Source organism: Anser anser, assembly GCF_964211835.1.
Source record: "Anser anser genome assembly, chromosome: 5".
Lineage (NCBI taxonomy): Eukaryota > Metazoa > Chordata > Aves > Anseriformes > Anatidae > Anser > Anser anser.
In genome coordinates, this window is record NC_139725.1 from 15,498,143 (window position 1) to 15,517,959 (window position 19,817).

Below are 19,817 nucleotides of genomic sequence, written 5' to 3' on the forward strand. Positions count from 1 at the left end.
ATACGAGCTGAAAGCCCTTCCTGGCTCACATATTCAGTGGAGAATTCATGCAGCCATACCTGTGCTAAGTGGTCTGCCTAGCAGGAATGTGCAGAAGAGAAGGATTAGCTGAGGCTGCCCATGAGCAATGTGAGAGGTCAGGAGGTGCAGTTCTTCTCATCAGTTTGTCCTGAGTTCTCCACTTGAACTTCACACTATATTATGTCACAGCATGCGACCTGGCCCAATTCAGAGGAGCAGACTACTAGCCATCGTATGACATGATGTTATATAAGTGCACAATCGTAGAGCTGATATTTAGTGAAAATGTACAGCTGCATTTCTGGTGACTTAGCCTGTAAGACGCCTACATTTTTAATGTGTCTAAATTTAAAAGCCCTTGTGCACCTTTGTTTCATCATCTACAGTAAGTGTGATCTCATGTAGTGAGATTGATCTGATTTAATGTTAGAGAGTTCTTGGAGATACTTTTCAGTAAAAGCAGAATGGAGCTGCAGTAAGTTGCGTGCCTTCACAAGTATTTGATTCAAGTAGTACACAACAAACATGTTTCTTGCACTGGAGAATGATAGCTGCACACTGAAATATCTACAAAGCCAAATTTGTGCTCAGTACCTGCATTTTGTTAATACATTATAGGTAGTTGTTAGGATTTGTATTGTGTATCTGTTTATTAGTAATATATTTCACATTGAGTTTGCAAATTCTGCACACATTATGCAGAATAAAGCCACAAATGCCAGTGAAGGTCTAGAAAACACAATGTTTCCAATGCTAATTATTTTATTTTTGAAATATTTTTTCTGTTGCAGTCAAAAAGGAAATTCAAAGAACTTTCAACACTAAATAAAAGTATAATACTTTCAAGGCTGCTACTTAAGACTTCTTACTTGCCTTTCCTAGATGGTAGTAAGGGTTGTTCAAAACAGGTCCCTTCTATCTATTATGGTTTTATCCTTTCTTGACACCAAGTCTCTTTTATTTCTGAGATTTTAGATTTATATAAAACAGTAATCGTCTGTTTTGGTGTCTCTGGTTCTTAACTGAAGACTTCAATTTCCAAAATAATTAGATTTTATTCTTGTTTGTCTTCACTGAATGTAGGATTTTGACTATTGTGTTACCCTTCCTCTAAGTGTATAATTCTTTGAGATTTTATCCATTCAGATCACTCATGTCTAAGTTATATGCTTCCAAGGTTGTCAGCTTAGCCTGTATTCATCTTTCTGTTACTAGTTTTATAGGATCCTTGATAATGAAAATCGTATTTCTCATAATGTAGCACTGGCAGGGGATTTTTTGATGTATAAATCCCTACTGTGCAGTTGAACTTTATATACACATAGCAGTGGTCTAATAACTGTTGGACATACTGTGACATACTGAAGAGCAACTTAATGCTTCTTTGGTTTTTGTGATTTTCTTTGAAGAATATTTTCTATGTGTCTGTGAAGCCATGTTTTTACATTAGCAGATTTTTTTATTTTCTTTTACAGTAGAGCAGTGACTACAAGCTGTTTCTCATGCTCCTTGAAAAGTTCTGAATTTTCTTCCTTATAGACTCAGCAGTTAAGTCAGCAGGCTGTTTTCTTTTCCTCACAAGTAAATTCTAGGCTGATGACCAATTCATAAATGAACTATCAACTTAGCCCTGTCTCCAAACAGAGTTCTGTGTAGCTTGTTTTAATGATTTATCCTCTACAGAGAGGAAAAAAAAATAGGTAATTTGAGTGTTCCTCTGTCTTGTCGTTTATACTATGCAAATTTTCCAGACAGAGATCATACTTTACATCCCGTTTCATTATGTTTTTCCTGAGCTTTTTAATACAGTTTAGCCTGCAATTATAATTGAATTTTAGATAGAGGTGTTTGGGAACCTTGGCTGTACCAGGGTGAGTTCTGAAAAGAAGACGACATTGCCATTTTTTTCTGATTGAATGGTAATTTCTGTAGACAAAATATACCCAATCATCAGTGCTTATAAATATTGCTGGTAGCAGAAAATATTTCTCTCTCTCGATACAGAATACAAAACTCCCTTGAGATCTTTTTGTGGCAGAGCTATTAAATATCAAGGTTGGGACCATTTGGAAAAGTACTGATTTTTCCCCACTTGCATCATTATCTCTATCCCAACCATTCCGTGGGTTTTTTTTTTTGTTTGTTTGTTTTTCATGGAAAAGGGGTTTGAACACCTTGCCTGTTCTTCCTTGAATGTGGCAACACATTTCTCACCACATCCTAGTATAACTGGAGAAGAAGGGCAATGTATTTGCCGGAATTATTGTCTGATCTGCTAGCTCTAAGATGATCTAGCGAGGAGTTTTCAGTATTTTTTCCCCTGTTTCTTAATTCCGTCACTTAATCTCTTTATAGTACACTTTGTCCTTTCCCTTGTTTTGTTTATCCAGACAGGAGATGGGAATCACTCCAGCAGGGATGTTGCAGACATCAGTCCCTCACAGAAAGGTGAGGCGGTGGCCTTGAGAGACATCAACTTCATCTTTATCCCCCACTATAGATTCAAGCAGTTTTCCTGCTCTAAAGCTCTGTTTGCTAATGCAATTCAATAACTTATATTTTTGGTCTGAATTCACCCTCACTAAAAATAATCATTTTGCTTTCAGTGGAGCTATTTTAGGCATAGATTTAGTCATCTAACTTGCTAAATTATGTTCCTTTCTGTTTCTTGATTTCCTTCTTTCCCACAATGTGAAATCTGCAGTCTCTTCTCTTAGATCAGCATTTTGTTTTCAATGTGAAATGCAACTCCTGGCTCCAGGGCATTGATAAATCGTAAAAAGAGGTTCTGTTATGTTTGAGATGAATATTAAGTATTATTTAACCACTGGGTAGGAGTTGAATACTGGAAGGTCTATTATTCTTGCCAAAATATGTTTTTTACAAGAAGGTGCCAGGTTAATAATGTGTAAGATTGCATATATGCATACTTGGAATGTCAAGAGACACATCAATAAATTAAGAGAGGTGCGAAGGGAAAAGATGCAAGTGGGTTATGCACCTGACATCCAGTGGACCTGAGAGAATCTGAGTTGTAATGAGGAACTGGCTTACTATGAGTTACTCTGTTCCTGTAAATACTTGACTTTCCATGTTTGCTGGTGGTCTCCCAAAGCTGTTTTGCCAGTTCTTCTAATGATTTTGATTAGTTTCATTACCGGTAAGGTCTATTCAACTGCTGCTGTGGAAATGTGTTCTAAAAATGATTGGGTATAATTATGAATCTGCACTTTTATCAGTCCTTTGAAGAGAAAACAGGCTATTCAATGCATGTTGGAACACCGTTTCTGTATCTGCTTCAGTGGAATTTAAAGTGGAGATCGCTTTTTATTTTCTGTGTCTAACATTGCCACGGTTTCGAGTTACAACAGCTATCCAGCCTGTTGGGATCCCTTCCTGTGTGTCTGAGGTTTCTTTTGTGATTTAGCTTTTTTTGATTTCTGGACAATAGATATGAGACTTATACATTTGCAAATATTTTAAATGTTAAATCAAAAATATATTAACTCAAGCTATTTATTTCCACATTTAATAAAATTATTTGAGTTATGATGGAAGTTATACAGACCAGAATTAGTCTTTCAGTGTTAATAATAGCTTTTGAGGGCTTAAATTAGGTGAATGCTCTGAAATGTTACTTCAGAGACCAAATGTTTTCAGCACTAGACGCTGTGCAACTAACAGATGAAATGAATGGGCCAGAACCAGACAAAATTCATACAAGAGCTCAGAAGGAACTAAAGGCATAAACAGCCAAAATATGCCTCATGTAACCAATAAAGGTAATTTGTGTCCTCTTGCTTCCTACTTCCTGGGCATGAAAAGAGTATACTTGATGTGCAAAATCTGAATTTTCAAACAGGCCTGATGACTATAAATGAAGGTAGTGAAGTTAAGTATCATCACAGAAGATGTGGGGAAGAATCTTATGCAATTCAATTGTGGTATAATACAATGACAGATGAAATTTGGTGTAGGTAAAGGTAAAATTATTCGCAAGGAAAGAGTAAGTTTTAATAATGTAATAATATGCAATTATAGACTCTGAGATGATTGTTACTATTCACGAGCAGGATTGTGAGGTTATACTAGAAAGTCCAATAAAATATCACCCTAGAACATGGCAGGTAGTAAATGGAAAGAAACAGGAAAAAAAAAAAACAACACACACAACTGTTAGTAGTTGTTAGGAAACAGCTCGTGTCACTGTATAAATCCAGAGGTTGTGCATGTCTTGGAAATTTTATATTCAATTCTGATTCCCCTAATCAATTAAATCTTCAAAATCTTCAAATATCTTTGTGGTATGTGTGAATGGCTAGATGCTGGGAGACAGCAAGGGAGGTACCAGATTTGACTGCTCACTACTTGTATTTGTTCTTGTGAGACCAACTACTGTCTGAACTGGGCTAGAGCATTTGGGCTGAACTGAATGACTGATTGTATATTCTTTTCTCATGGTACAGTATAGGCTATAAATAAAATGTAAGCTGATTTGTATTTCTACAATGTTGCATTTTATTTTAAAAATGAGAAATAGTTACCCTTTGGCATATTTGTTAATTCCATTCTTTAGCACTTCATTTACACTTAATAGCATTTAATGTCTTGGATTTGGAAGCTCCTCTAATAACTTGCCATGCCTAACAAATTATTTTGTTTTACTCATCATTTTTCACACCAGACTTAGAACTACTTAATTTAATGTCAAAATAACTACAGCATGCATGCCGATTGTTTAAAAAGCTATTTTTCTTCCTTGCTTTCTTCTTTTTATTCATCTTCTGTTTAGCAACACGCTTTTGGTATCTCCATCATGCTACGGGAAAACTTCCTTTGAAGAGTTCACTACTTTGAAAGCAGGACAGGAGAGAAACAGGTCAGAAATTTCATCAGGTGTCTGCTGAGATCTGCCTGTTTAGAAAGTGAGCAGTACCAACCAGAAGATTAAGTCTTTTCCAGAAGGAGTTTTTTGATCCAATATACAGTTGGCTTGTCTTTAGAACTCAGTAGGCTAAGATGCAGAATTAACAACAGACTTACATCAAAAACTCTTTTCTTCAGCTATATTTCGTGTGTGAACCGAAGATAACCTAGGTAAGGTAGCATAGACCACAATAGGATTGAAGCCCATCTCTCATCTTTGAACTCCTTGAAACATTTCATATTTGATGGCAGAAAATGCCTAAACCTTTGACATTCTGTGTAAATGCTGTTGTTGCTTCCATATCTGTTTTCCTCTTGTATTGTAAGGCATGAATTCATCATTTCAGGTGACCTCAGACTCAGCAAGTCTGGTCACTTGGAATAAAATGCATGACAGGTCAGACTATTTAAACTATTAATTACCAGTATTATTAATTAGAAACAGTTTCTTCTTTTCCATTTTAGCGTACTCCTATTTCTGTGATTGTCCTAGTCATTTGTAAATACCTGCTATTTTTAGCAAACAATTTTCGTCTAATGACATGAAATGAACCATTGAAAATGAGCCATTTATTTTCTTCAGTTATTAGTTATTCACTGCTTGGGGTACGGCTGGTCTGTACATCACTTGTTATTGTTGAATATTGTTGAAGACTGAGAACTTTTTAGTCTGGTGAAAGGTGAACGTGGCAATGTAGAGTTAACTCTTGCACTGACTTCAAGCTGTTAAATTTTTCTCTTCCTCATTTAAATTCTCTTCATACGTGGTTCTTTAAATGTTGTAGCCTAAATGTAATTATTAAAACAAAACAAAACAAAAAACTGGACACCTCCAAACTAGGGGTGTAGGTAAAGTGGTTAAAAAATGGTTTAGTGGTGGAGAAGATCAGTCCTGAAGAGGAGAGGAGGAATTCATGAAATTACAAATGGGAGAAGTGTTTACAAGACAGGCCCTCCACCAAGAGAGTTCATTTATAGAAGTCCTTGTATTCCTGTCATACCATGAATAAGCTTGCATGTCTGAATACTGTATTCAGTTCTTTACTTTTCTGCCTTTCCCATCTTTTTCTTCCCCCTGCTGCTCTCATTTAATATATATCCATTAAGAGGATAAGAGCTAGATTTACTTATCAGTTCATTGTTTACTAAATCTGTTAGATCTACTTTATCTGGCGTACGATAAAAGCATGACTTGGTGCAACGTCTGAATTGATATAAATTGAAATGAGAAGGGAATATTTTTCTCTTCTGCTGACGCTGAGGTGTGTAACACTGCCATAGGCCTCCCTGAGAACTAACCTAAGGCATAACAGATTATCAGTGATATGACCGTTTTCAGAGACGTTATGTTAAAGGAAAAATGATAAATTATTCCTTCTCTGCTGTGGAGGCAAGATAAGAAATAGAGATCAATATGATGTCAGCAGATGCCTTTTGAGAAAAATCAGTAGTTGTACAAAACATGGAAAAAAAGCATATGACAGTCAAAGGCAAACTAGGGAGAGGAGATCTAAATAAAATCACCACTATGCAAGTAGTAATTGTGCATATTTCATAGCCAGGAAAAGTATAAAAATGATGTCCTGCAGTAGCCAAATAAATCCAGACTTGTGAAGGGTGGCTCTGATCTACATCTTCTACCCATATTCCTATTATTTTGATGAATAGTAATATTAAAAGTGAATGTCTTAGATTCCATTTGCATTTGAAGCAGTCTTGCACTTTTGTCTTCTGACTCTCAGACTATCATCTTGGTGATCTAAAAGCAAGTAAAATTGCTTTTTAAAAAAAATCCTAAATGTGTGTACAAAAGCTAATGAGACTTTAGACAGTTTTTAAGGTGCAAAAAGTGAATAGAGATGACTTTCAGATGTCAACTGAACATCTGACAAATGTGATGGGGTAGAAAAGTTTATTACTAAAATTTAAAAATATGGTTAGTTTAGAAAGAATACCTCTGACAACATTAGTTTGTGCGTAGTGGCCCTACATCAGCAGTTGTAAAGACATGTAGCTTGTGAAGGGGACACTATACAGAGATGTAACATAATCATCTGTTACTTAGGTCCTGCTGAAATCTTGCATGTTGAAACTGTGGATGTGGGGTCAGCTGGGAAGTGAGCTTCCACCTTTCTACCAGAATGCAGAGGGAGGAGTGCCTTTGCCTTCTGTGAAATCTCAGGACGTGCGAACTCACAAAAGTGACTGTGAACCCTCAGTCAGATCTTTACTGGATGTTTGCATGCTACCCAGTCTTGGTAAAATAAGAATACTGGATCAAACAGAAAGCTTGGTGTTAATCCTTCATTCCCTTGGTACGCTTTGTTTTCTTCTGTTTTCATTGGAGCTGCTGTGCTGTGGCTTCCCATGCGCTCTGTAGGGAGGAGGGTGAAACAGGTGGCAAAAGCTCATTGCAATACAAAGGTTCAAACCCTGCTACGTGTGTTTTTTAAGTAATTGTGTCTCAGCTCACAGACAATTACCATCCATGCCAATTAGAAGAAGATTGATTTTCTTTTAAAGCTTTGAAAATTCTAAAAGAGGCAGCAGCAAAGTTTACTGTTTGTTGTATGCGTGCAAATGGGTCACCTACTTGTTCTTTTTCCCAAATTTAAGCCCCGCTGTAGAAATAGTAAAGGTGCAGATTCTCATTAAATTATAAAATATGGGTCAGCATGCAATTTCTGGTACAATTGTATTTTCTATTAGCAAACTGGAGGCTTCATTTTTACACTGAAAAATACAAAAACAAATTATGTGGGTGACTATACAGAAATATTAGACTGAAAAGATGGAAGGGTGCATCTGGGAGGTGCAATGAGGAAATACACATCATAAAATAAAGGATGTCTCCATTTTAATATTTCCACCTACTCTCCTTATGGTGATACCATGTGGTTCTTTTTCTCATTTTTCTGTTGGTCTTTATAGTTTGAGGTTTTTGAGGAAATGAATATTGAGGGGAATAAAAATGTGAAGAACAGCAACTTGTCAGACTCTCCTCTAAAGCTGCACCCATGGTGGTTCCTTCTGACATTGTGGGTAAAAGGTTAACTTTGAAGTCTTTCTGCCCATGAGCTTTGCATGTTTTTGTTCATGTCCTCAAAGACAGAGCAGGCATGTTGGTCTTTTTTGTTCCTTGTCCACTTGATAAGAAGTGATAAAGTAGTAAAAACGTGGGAATGGCCTACAAGCTGTAAATGAAGAGCAGCAGCTTTTACCAAAAAGACAAAACAAAACCAAACAACAACAAAACAAAATGACAAAAAAAAAATATTGTGGAAAAGAAACTGAGAGGATTCCTGGGTTATTCACAATGACTGCCATGGAGACAGGTCTCAACCTTTTGCCTTCCTTTCACACATGCACAAAGAAGAGTTCTCTCCCTCCACCTCTGAATGGTGTACAAAGGAAATTCCTAACATTTTCCAAGATTTTCTAGTGTTTTTACATACTTTCAAAAGTTTGTGAGAGAAGGTTTTGGTAACCTTTTGCATCCTCCATGTACTGACTGCTAGTAAAAGGCCATCACTACTAAAACACTTCAAACTCTGCCATCTGTCTATTATACTATTACCAAAATATTTTGGCTGTAAAACCATAATCTGGCTCACAGAATCCAATATAAAAATATCGGCAAAAGAAACAGTATCGAAACAATATTGAAGAGAATGCTAGGAGGAAAAACAAGAGAAAATACTTGGTAGGAAAAGTTAAAAAATAGAGGAATACAGTGAAAAGATATGTGAAGAATAGGAAAAGGACTCACAAATTATATATTCCAGGAATGAAGCAATTTTGAGTGAGAACAGCAGTCAGCTGGAGTGTCTAAAACCCCAGTGGATAGAGATGCCTATGTTTTATTTTCCAGAGTTCTGTTTCTCTAGTAAAAAGAAAGAAGGAAAGGTGATTTACGGAAGCCATGCTCTCATGCTTGCTTCATTTCTGCTTTCCATCTCCAACTATTTTTCCTCTCTCCTTCCATCTCCAGAGGTGAATGGGTCATAACTCCTCTGCAGTGACCCCTCTCCTATTTTTTTCTTTAAAACTCATTTTTTATTGTTGATATCTCAGCAGAGCTTTTGGGATGTTGGTAATAGTAAAAGAAAAAAAAAAAAAAGACAAGGATATATGTGGCTGTAATCCAAATAACTGTAGACCTCAAGCCTGAGCATCAGACCTCTGGAGCTCACTGGTGTGTCTGTTCCTGTTCTTTTCTCTGGGATGTGACACCAAATAAATTCTGGTCATGAAATATAGATATGGTTTGGAGTATGTCTATGCTATATTAGTCTTATGTCTAAGCTTGAGACTAAATATCAATTGTATTAGAAATACATTCTTGTAAGACAAAGCTAATAGAAAATACGAGTAGCAGACTGCAGAAGAGTCAGTTGGGTTCCATCTCTGAGAAAACAGTTATGTAGTTTAATATTTGAAAGGGGAAAAAAAACATTCTTCTTCTCTGATACCGTGCTTTCTTTATATTTGTTTTTGAAAAACCTTTCAGTTCTTTCAGATTTATGGATTCCATAACTACTGTTTCCACTTGTATTTTTCCTAAATTACTATTATATTGTCCTTGAAGCTGTGGACCTAGTGTGAGTGATGCACTTCACAGAATCTACGTATTAACAGTTTTATTCACTGTTCTGATGATAGCTGAAGGACAGCCAATTCAATATCAGCGTGAAAAAAAAAAAAAAAAAGAAAGCTAAAAAAAAAAGATAGGAAATATTTTCAGAACCCTTAAGCCAACTGATGATCTCAAAACAAGTAGCTTAATATTATTATCGTATTTGATGAAGATCTAAATAAACTCCAGGCAATGGAGTACTTGTGCATTCAGGTGGAATACTGCCATCAACTGTATGAAAACAAGCTTATTGCTGTTTTTTAGGTTTCATACTGCTGAAAGCTATTGGTAGAGTTCCTTGCTTAACTCAGGTTATAAGAAATTGGGCTACTGCAGGAGCTGGATCCGTTTAATCCTTAGTACTGTTAAGAAGAAAGTATTCAGTATTCTTACAAATGCAACAATAATTGCTGGCTTACGTATAATGTCATTCCCTAATAGATATAATGAAAGCACAGATTAAAAAATTGAATTCTGTTCAGTTCTTTCATTGACTTTCTTCCAGGTTCTTCATCAAATGTTGTCATTACTATTAGGAAGTCACACGCTGTCCAACTTGATGTAACCACTTCTTTACTTAAATATTGTACTAATTTGCTCACTTCTACTCGATTCCCCTGATTTAGGGTAAAACCACTTTCACAGTGTCAACTAAGAAATGTGATCTAACTCACTAGCAGGTACCACAATGCTTCATAGGATGCATTACAGGGATTTATGGTGTAGAAAGTGAGAATCCTCTGACAGACTGCTAAGGAAAATACCTAGAACAGCCAGAACCTGCTGGGAAATGAGCAAATATAAATGATGCTGAAGACATGAAGCTGGATTAGCAGACTTAAGGGGATTTATAATGAAATAAGAGAGAAGAAAGCTAACACCTTAGGGATTTTTTTTTCTAAACATGGTTGCAGCCATGCTTTCTTTTTGCCGATACTACTTCTTTAAACGTTTCAGTGATAAGTGAAATATTTTTAATAACATTACAAAGTACCCTTTTTTTTCAGATGATGTATCCAAATAAAATTAATGGCATGGTTTTAGTAATGCTTCTTTGAAATGTTAATTTGATCTATATCATATAATTTGAAGTGTTAATGTTCATAATGTCTTGGCTAAAATCCAGTCTTGGTAATTACAGTTAACAGATCAAATTTTACCTGGCAGTTTCCAGTGGAGAGGATAGGTTTATTCCTTTCCTGCAGCATAATCAGCTCCTCTTAACAGCTGTCATGTGTAGCCCTGGAGATCTATAGATCAGAAAAAGTCATACTGATATTCTGAAGCAGAAAGTATAATACAAGAATTCTCATTTGAATTTTCAGATTATAGAATAATGTTTTTAATAGGAAAAAAACAGCTTGTAGACTGTACAGTAGTAACCTGTTCTATTTTTCAGTCTATATAACAAAGAATTTGTGTGTGTGTACATATATATTTACTAACAGGTGGTTTAGAGGTTTAAATCTGGAGTTTAGACACCAATTTTGTGGGCTGGTATATGGTTTACTTCAGTGTGATTCCTTATGTATGTTTAGGTATAAAATTAGCTCCTATGTGGGGCTGGAACCTTTTGGGAAACAAAAAGAACAAAAATAATGCAAAACCTGCTAGACCTCCTTTAAGCATTTTTTCCAAGAAGAAAGTATTAAAAAGTATTAGTCTGTCTGACAAATGATTGATTAACTTTTTCTATCTTTTACTCTTTTTCCTTAAAGGTAAGATAAAACTTTCCATAATAATTAATACAGTATTTATAATCAGTCAGTAGAATGTGGTCCAAGATAGTGAAAATTAATGCCTGCTTCCAGTGCTTGATTTCTGATCTCTGGCATGAAAATCTCTGGGCCTTGTGTTGGGGTGCATGTAGCCATACAGCCTGGTGCAGTTTCAGCAGCTACATCACTAGAGAATGGTGAGGGTTTTCTTCTGATCATTTTTGAGATCTCAATTGTATTCTGTCATTAATGCTTTTCTTCTGGCATTTGTTGTTTGTTTCTTCTGACAGTCATTTTGTTATTCCTGCACCCCTCCTTCCATCCCTAATCGATGAACTGAGAAGTTGTATAAAAGGTATAGAAAAGCAAAATAATTTAATAGTTTGATAGGAGAACTGATGCAGTTCTTTCCAACAATGTAAAGGATCTCCATCTTTACACTCAGAAATATAGATGCCAATTGCATGAATCAAGACTTCTTACAGAATGCAGAACTGTTGTTGAATATATGACAAGAACCAGTGCCAGTGTTTTTTAAGAAACTTTTTTTGATGGTAATGAATCATAGCAGGCTTTTGGCATACCTAGAAGACTGAAGCTCCATTATTGCTTTCTTCTTTTTTTAATGATCTTGCCTTTTCAGTCACAGATTGTTTAAGGCAGAATTAATTTTTTGCAGCACTCATGATAGATTCAGTGCATTGCAATAAAGATTTTCATCCCCTGTGCTGCATTACATGCAACTTAATTGCATTTAAAAAAAAAAAAAAAAAAGGTGTGGTAAATATTTATAACTATGACTGAAAGTGTGACATGGTATATGCGCAAGATCTCAATAAGTGTTTTCAGAAGAGCAGGTGAAATGCTGTTCATATGAGGAAGAGTTGAATGTGAGCAGGACCTGGCTCCTCTTTTGCACTGGCAGCACACAGTATGTGGGAATTGAATGGTTTCTCTAAGGCCTTCCCAGGTGCTATGGCAAGGAATGATTATATTATTTTTATTTTTATTTTAGGTACAGTTTGATATACTCTATTCTGCAGAGAATTTAATTCAAAATTGTTCTTTTGAGCGTGAACAACAGGCAGAGAATTTTTATGAGCAGTTTAGCACTTTGTTTTCCTTTTAAGCCTCTGCTGTGTACCACCTCATCCCCATAACATATCTTAACGCAGTGATGAAAGTAGAGCCACTGCCTCTCATAATTTAGTTGTGACTTGCAGTTTAGGGTTTTTCTTCAGATGTTCTTAATTTCTACAATTGTATGAGAATCTCAGCAGCAAGGTAAAAGCAAATTTGTAGCACTCTTAATTGCAGATGTGAGCTTGGTAACTTCATGATTACTTTACAACTTGACTTGATGCACTCTGAGCTTCTCAAGCTGACAATAGAGTACATACTTTTATTTTTTCTTTCAAGTTGAGCTGTCTCATGTGGGTAATGAATTCTGCCTTGAAGCCAATATGTGCCAACGTGCTGTTTATATAAACCTTTGCTCTAACCCAGCACTTAAGTACACCTGGCAATGTGTTTTTAAAGTACCTATTTCACTTTAAGAAACAAACAACCAATCCTAAGCATAATACAGCGCCTCTCTTTAGCACCTTCCTGCTCCAGCTGTATTGTGACCTTCTTAATGCTTCCAGTTGCAGTGACTGTAGAAGAGCTTATTATTTCATAACCTTCTGAGTACTGAGTTTTGGATTGTTTTTTAATTAGCATTTTAATTGCTCATCAAAGTAATTGAAAACTGTGTTGGAAAAACGGCGCAGTTAGTAATCCCTTTGGTACCAGTCAACACTAAGCTTTTCCCAAGGTCAAATGTGTGACTGTGATAGTGAGAACTTTCTTTGCTGATGTGATGCCAAAGTGTTGGTGAGCAGACTGTTTTTACTATGCTTTGCAGTCCCCCTCTGCCTGTGATGGGGGAACAAAGATGTATTATTCTGTACATAGCTACTTATGTAAAAATTGCTTTGAGAAGATACATTACCTTATCGTTTATTAAAGCCAGACTTTGCTTGTTGTAAGAATACAAGATGAGTCTTAAGTGGCTAATGCCGGTAGGGAAGCTTTAATTCATGTCAGTGCTCTTGGACAGTGTGTGCATTCAGCGATGCTTGCCCCACCGCTAACGTGTGATCACTGGAATCTAAGCTGAGGCTCAGTTCCTGGAACTGTCTAGAAAAGACATCGAACAGGCAAGGATTCAAGTACATTGGATCATATTAAGCTGCAAGCTGCACTAAAAGGCTATGAAATAAGTGCTTCAATATTGTTTAAACAGACTATCTGGGACCCCACTAATTTTTACAGGAAGTAATGAAATGACGTTACTATTCAGTTTGCCTTACCTTCGTTGGAGTGTGCGTTCGAAAATCCTCCTTGTGTTCTCTCTGCAAGTTTTGTTTTACCTTGCAGCGAAATTACCGTTCTTCAGCTGAAAGATCCCTGCCGGGAGGATCCCAACATTCTCCCAATGGGGAGCTCAGTGAGAATATCGAAGTGTTAGGTTTATCTATTTTCACTTTAAATTTATAGTTTCAGATAATTCGTGCACTGTCTTGGGATTTATTTTCCCATCCCACTTGAGCAAAGACAGCTGTGCTCATTATTCTGTGGTATAAAAATCATACAAGAAAATAATTTTCCCTTCAGCCCCCCCCCCACCCCCCCCCCCTCCAAATTTCTTGGTACTGAGTACCTGACTGTACTCTATGTAAAGCTGGTGCCGACATCCCCTTTCTTTCATTCCTTGTAAGGAGGATTTGGGCATTGTAGTTTTCATAAATTATACTATTTGCCCTTGCGCAGCATGAGAAAATGCAATTCACAAGTCTTCTCAAGGGTTTTGTAGGATTTTTTTTTTTTTAATTTTTAACTAAAAATATGTTTTGAAAATGTGTTAATATCCACAAAGTTTCTTCAGAGAATTGAAATGGAGTATAACAGAAAAAAAGGTTTGTTTGCTTCAGAAATATATTTTGGTCAAATTCATGATATATTCTGTAGATCTGTTTCATGCTACTTTTTTGTTTTTACAGTACTTGTGGTTTGTTGCATAGTAGGGTTGTGTAATAATATTTGATCACCTGTGGAACAAATTCCAGGTCTTGGCAAACTCAGCTTGTTCTCCTCCAGTCCAGCCCCTCTGCATGAGCTGAAGATGGACTATTTGTTCTCTAACCTGTAGAGTTTTTAATGTTTGAAAAAGTGCCCAGATAAATTGTGTACTTGAAAATGTTGTCCTTTTGTTGACAATTAGTTCTGATTTTCAGAGCTATGGATCAGTCACAACACTTGGAGTTAGTGGCATTTGTTTGAAGCCTATATACCTCATGTTAAATATCTATTTTTATATCCATTTTAGGGAATAGATCTTAATCTTCTGTGTCAACCAACTTCTGAAGGGGAGGTATACGGCTGATTGATCAAGAGAAAAAAAGAAATGCTTGCACCAACTTGTATGAACCTTCCAAGCTCTTCTGGGTGTAATAATTGTCACAGAATATCCAAAGTCTTAGGAAAAGCATATTTTACTTTGTGCTGATTGGTAAGGTAGGATTAATTGCTTGCTGTAGGGTAGGATTAATTGCTTGCTGAGCTTGCAGTTGATATGAAATTTGGCTCATTGTCACTGAACAGCCCTAAGAGAGGAAACTACACTGGTTGATGCTTTGGGAAGTTAAAAAAAGGAAGTGTCTGCTATGTTTGAAATGAAAATAAAACAGCTAGAGATTGACCCACTGAAAGAATTCACGCTTTTCATTGCTAGCAGGAGATCCTCAGTGAGTCAGAGCAAATGTAATTATCGAGAGAACATAAAGAAAACATGTTTGTTTGCTCTGTTGTAATGAGGACAGCTCAGCAGGATTGGACCTGAGCATACTGGATTCTGACTGGTATACAGGCTTGTATGCTGCAGAGTTAGCAGGGGTCTGAGTCGTTTAATTACATGGAGTTATTTTTGTTTTTGCAAGCACTAGTAACTTTCTTTTTAAAAGAGGTAAGAGCTTGCAGTACTTAATGTGCACTTCATGGCCTGAAGGTGCTTTACAATTATTAAGCAATTAGCCTGAACACCACCCGGGTGTACTTCTGTCCCTTCATATGTATATTGTAGTGACGGATATAACCTGAAAACAAAATTGTCCATTTACAGATGGAGAAACAAAACAAAATGAGTTCTGTGAAATCAGGTTCAGAGGACTTAAAGGAGTTGTCCTCTGTGTCATAGCTAATCAGTGCCAAACTTGGAAATGTGACTTGGTAGCGAGCTCCTGGTTCTGCTGGAATGGATGAAGGTTTCTTCACTCTGGTATTGTCTACCTCTTGACTCTTCCAATTCTTGTGCCCATCTCTTTCTTTTATGAATGGGAATTTGAGCATTTTAACTGGCAGAAAGGATATTTGCTGCTCTTTGCTCTAAGTCAGAGCATTTGGTTCTTAAAGACGTTACTTTATTATCTGCTAAGTCCCCTGTACCTAATAGGAGAAAGGATCTTTCAGCAGATGACTGAGCAGAAACTTGATGGAGGAGGTCTGAGTTGTTCTCTGAAGAAGTCTGTTGCTCTCTAAGAAATACGTAGGCACCCAAGGGAGACTAGTCTCCTCACTTCGCTACATAATATTAGGCATTGTAAATATGGTATCTTAACTCTTCCTGAAAATGCAAGTGTGTGTTTCTTCTAATAAAGAGCTTTAGCAATGAACACCTATACATGTAAAATACTGTGACTTAAATAAGAATAGTGAGTGATACATGCCAAAAATCCAACAGAAATTTGTCTTGCAATACATTTGGTACCATTTTTTATTGACTGCATCTTGACATTGTTTGATACAGACACTACTGAAGGTAAAAAGTGTGTTAGAAGCTGCAAAAGTACCAAAAGACTCGTTTGAAGCTTGTATAGGCTCACAATCATAATTTTCCTAGGTTTCTCAGTGTTTATCCACAAACAGCCTGCTGAAGTTAAAACACCTTTGAATTGTATTTCTAATGGGAATTCTGCCTCCAAACTGGCCATTTGTTTTAGTTCCAAGATGGGTTAAAAACCTGAGGTTCTTTTTTAAAGAATTTCTTTTGAAAATATCAAAACATATTTCTTAGTGCATACAATTCAAATATTCTAAAATGTCATAGAGACATTACAGGGAATATATTAAGGATTTATATCTACCTTATAAAAACAATATCTTAACATTATTAAAATTAAATCGGAATATGTAGTGATTCACTTGAACAATGTTCTGTGTGAAATTCTGCCCACAACAACGCATTCCTGCAAAATGCTGAGTTTTCTGATGGAAGCGATTTCCAGTAATTCTTGTAGGGAAGTGCTGTTAGTATCAGAGGTGTATTACATTTGTACTAAACTTTTTTTCCATGAACACATGGGGTATTGCATATTAAAATGCATCATTGATTGAAATCTTAATTTTCTTCCTCTGCATAAAAAATGTCTTGGATCAAATGTGGCTGAGGTTAGAAAAAAAGTGAAATAAGAAAAATTGGAAGTCTTCCTTTTTCTTCAGATTAATCTGAAATAAGCCTTGAAAAAGTATTGCTGTGCTCATTAAGTAAAATCACTTTTCACAGTAATAAGATTGATTATGAACAGGTCGCTTACTGAACTGCAAAATGCGTATAAAAATTGTCTTGTATCTTACTTGTCTCGTGTTTAGGTGTCTGCGCCACAGATTGACTGGTGCTCTCTTCCCAGTCCTTCTGATTCCTCTCCAAAGAGCCTGACAGATGGTTGTGTCCTCATGTCCCAGACGGTCAGTGTGAGCTTACTGGTCTCTAGTGCTTATCTTTGCACTTCCTCCTCTAGACCTTCTCCTTGTGACTACAGGTTTCACCCAGAATCCTTAATCACTCCAGAACGATTGCAGGCAATACATTTTCAGTTTTGCTGAGCATCAGATCAAGTCCTTTTGGAAGAAGGACATTTTTGTGCAACTGTCTTTCTGCAAATCACGTTTCCTCCTCCGGTTTACATTCCCTAGGGATGTAGTTTTCTCGCTTCATTGTTGCTGTGTGTGCCTGTGTAAAAAAAATGTGATCTTTCCAATTCTATTGTGATCATTTTCCCCTGATCCACTCCCTTAGAATGGGAAGGAAAACCTTATAAAACCTTAACAAATCTTGTATCAAAGAAATGAAAATATCTATGTTGAGACAAAAATTAGAGATACGTAGTATGGTTTGGGTTGGAAGGGACCTAAAAGACCAGCTAATTCCAGCCCTCCTGCCATGGTCAGGGACAGACACCTCACACTAGATCAGGTTGCCCAAAGCCACTTCCAACCTGGCCTTGAAAACCTCCAGGGATGGGGCATCCACAGCTTCTCTGGGCAACCTGTTTCAGTGCCTCACCACCCTCCCTCATTACCCCTTGTCGTATCATTGTACTCCCTGATAAAGAGTTTCTCTCTATACTAAAAAATAAAATAAAAAATAAAAATCCTTTAAGAAAAGGATGAAGAAGGATGATAGTTCTGTGTTATGACTTACATAAAATCATTGTGTGTTGGTTCATTGGGGGTACAGAAGTTTGTAAGAAAGGGTATGATTGCTTGGGTCTAACTGCTCAAATGGAAGTTAATGTAAAATTCCAAAATGTGGAGAAATAATTTCATTTATTTATTAAGATATCTTTGTATTCAATTGTATTTTTACATTTCTGAATTTAATTTGACTATTTGGGGTTTTGCTGGCTAATCCAGAAAATCAATCTTATTCTTCTTTGATAGAATATTCTCTTCTAATCTGCATAGTTCTATGGAAGTGTACACATGGTAATTCTTGAGAAGATAAAAGGCAAGGAAGCAAAAAAGAGAAGTATTCTAGACTGTAGCCAAATGTAGTCTGTACTTTTGCCCATCTCTTGTACATCTCTTGTATGGGTAATAGGGAGGATTAAGTGTTCTGTGTTTGTTTTGTTTTGTTTTTAATATTAGTCTTCAACAATAATAAGGAAAATCAGAAACTGTGTATTTGTGGTTTTTTATTTATTTATTTATTTTTTAATCAAAACGGTGCATTTTCCTTCTCCAAAGAAAAGGAAACAAACACTTGGTAGGAACAGACACTTCACCAGTTCTTTATGTTTTTGCATTTCCTCATGTCTGATCTTTTATGGATTTTCCTATCTGGTTCGTGCCAAGACCTTTTCCAGCTTGACATATTGCAAGTGCATTTTATGTCTATAATGAAATGGGGAAATGTGAATGATGGATGTGCAGTAGGCTTACTCACTCCATGCCTTGCTATTGATAAGTAAGCTTATGTAGCCAGAAATTAACTTGTATTTACCTCAAAGCCATCTGGGCACCCTTCTTTCGGGTTGTCCATAGCACCACCAGTGTCCTGTCCTTGCTGTGATTCATACCTCTTGCAGTAAAAGCTTTCATTTTCCCCTTTATCTTGCTCTTTGTTTTGTTTTAAAATCAGGTCGCTTCTTTACATGACGTGTTTTAAATGTATGATCGTTCCTCTTCCATAAGCAGTTAGAATTCTCATCTGCAGCTTTATTAACTTGAAGTTAATAGTATGTGCTAATGCTTTCATTGAATTTCCATAGTTAATACATACTTCAATCTGCAGGCTAGGGAAAGGGATCTTCATGTTCAACTTCATATAAAATTAACAGTCCAGAAGATCATCTTGTTTTTTCTGATCACCTCACTTAAACTATTCATATTTAATCTATCCTTTAAAATCTATGTTGTATAAGCAAGGGCTTGGTAACAAATATTAAGTAATAATAGCACAAGAGCCCCGAGTACAAAAGTATAACCTGGGCTATTATGATACTACTGTAGTGAGATTCTAACCTGTTATGCCTCAGTTTTCTCAGTGTAAAAGAAGAAGGATATTTCCACACATCATAAAGATTTTTGTAGCCTTCCTAATTAATATCAGTAACATGTCACATAGCAAAGGTCAGTTACTGAGTAAATATGAGTTAAAGCTTAAGTGTTCCTACTTCTTGGATCATTTCTCTGTGATTTTATATGATGCATTTCACCAGTCCTCATTGCTTCGTTGGATTTTGTACTCATGGTTAAGTGTCCTCTGCTGTGCATACATGGCATTTTAATATCATTGAGTTGATTATCTGGGCATTACGAGCACTGTTATCCTACTTTTAACTAAAGGCAGTTCAGTTTGGGTGGTATATTTGTCTTTTCGTAACAGTTGGGTCTGAGCTACTGTTCAACTTTCAGATGCGTGTGAGATTATTAATTTCACAAAATGAAGGTGAGGCTGGCTGAAGAGTTACTGTTCCTTCTCCCTTCCCCTCAGCTAATGAATTTCAAGGTGTTTTGAGGCCTGCCTCATAACTTCTAACTACCTGAATAAGATATTGTGTAATATCTTTATTTCTCCATTTTTGGTAAGCTCTGCATTTGTGAAATTAGTCAGGACATGTATCCCAAGGACATGCATTGGGCTCCAGCTGGGCTCAACTGGAGGGATCATCTCCAGAGGGCACTATCTCAAATGT

At 36.4% G+C, this 19,817-nt stretch overlaps 1 protein-coding gene across 11 annotated transcripts in view; it reads left to right on the plus strand.

The window, feature by feature from the left end:
- The window catches only part of LRRC4C (leucine rich repeat containing 4C), a 515,355-nt gene that overhangs the window by 164,132 nt on the left and 331,406 nt on the right, over positions 1–19,817 (plus strand). For 2 of the 11 annotated variants that reach the window (XM_083836614.1, XM_083836594.1), the window contains exon 1: positions 16,990–17,085. The exons of the other annotated variants lie outside the window; for them this stretch is intronic. The gene's annotated coding sequence lies outside the window, so the exon portion shown is untranslated. Of the gene's footprint in view, positions 1–16,989; positions 17,086–19,817 lie in introns of those variants that run through there. 11 annotated transcript variants of the gene reach the window in all.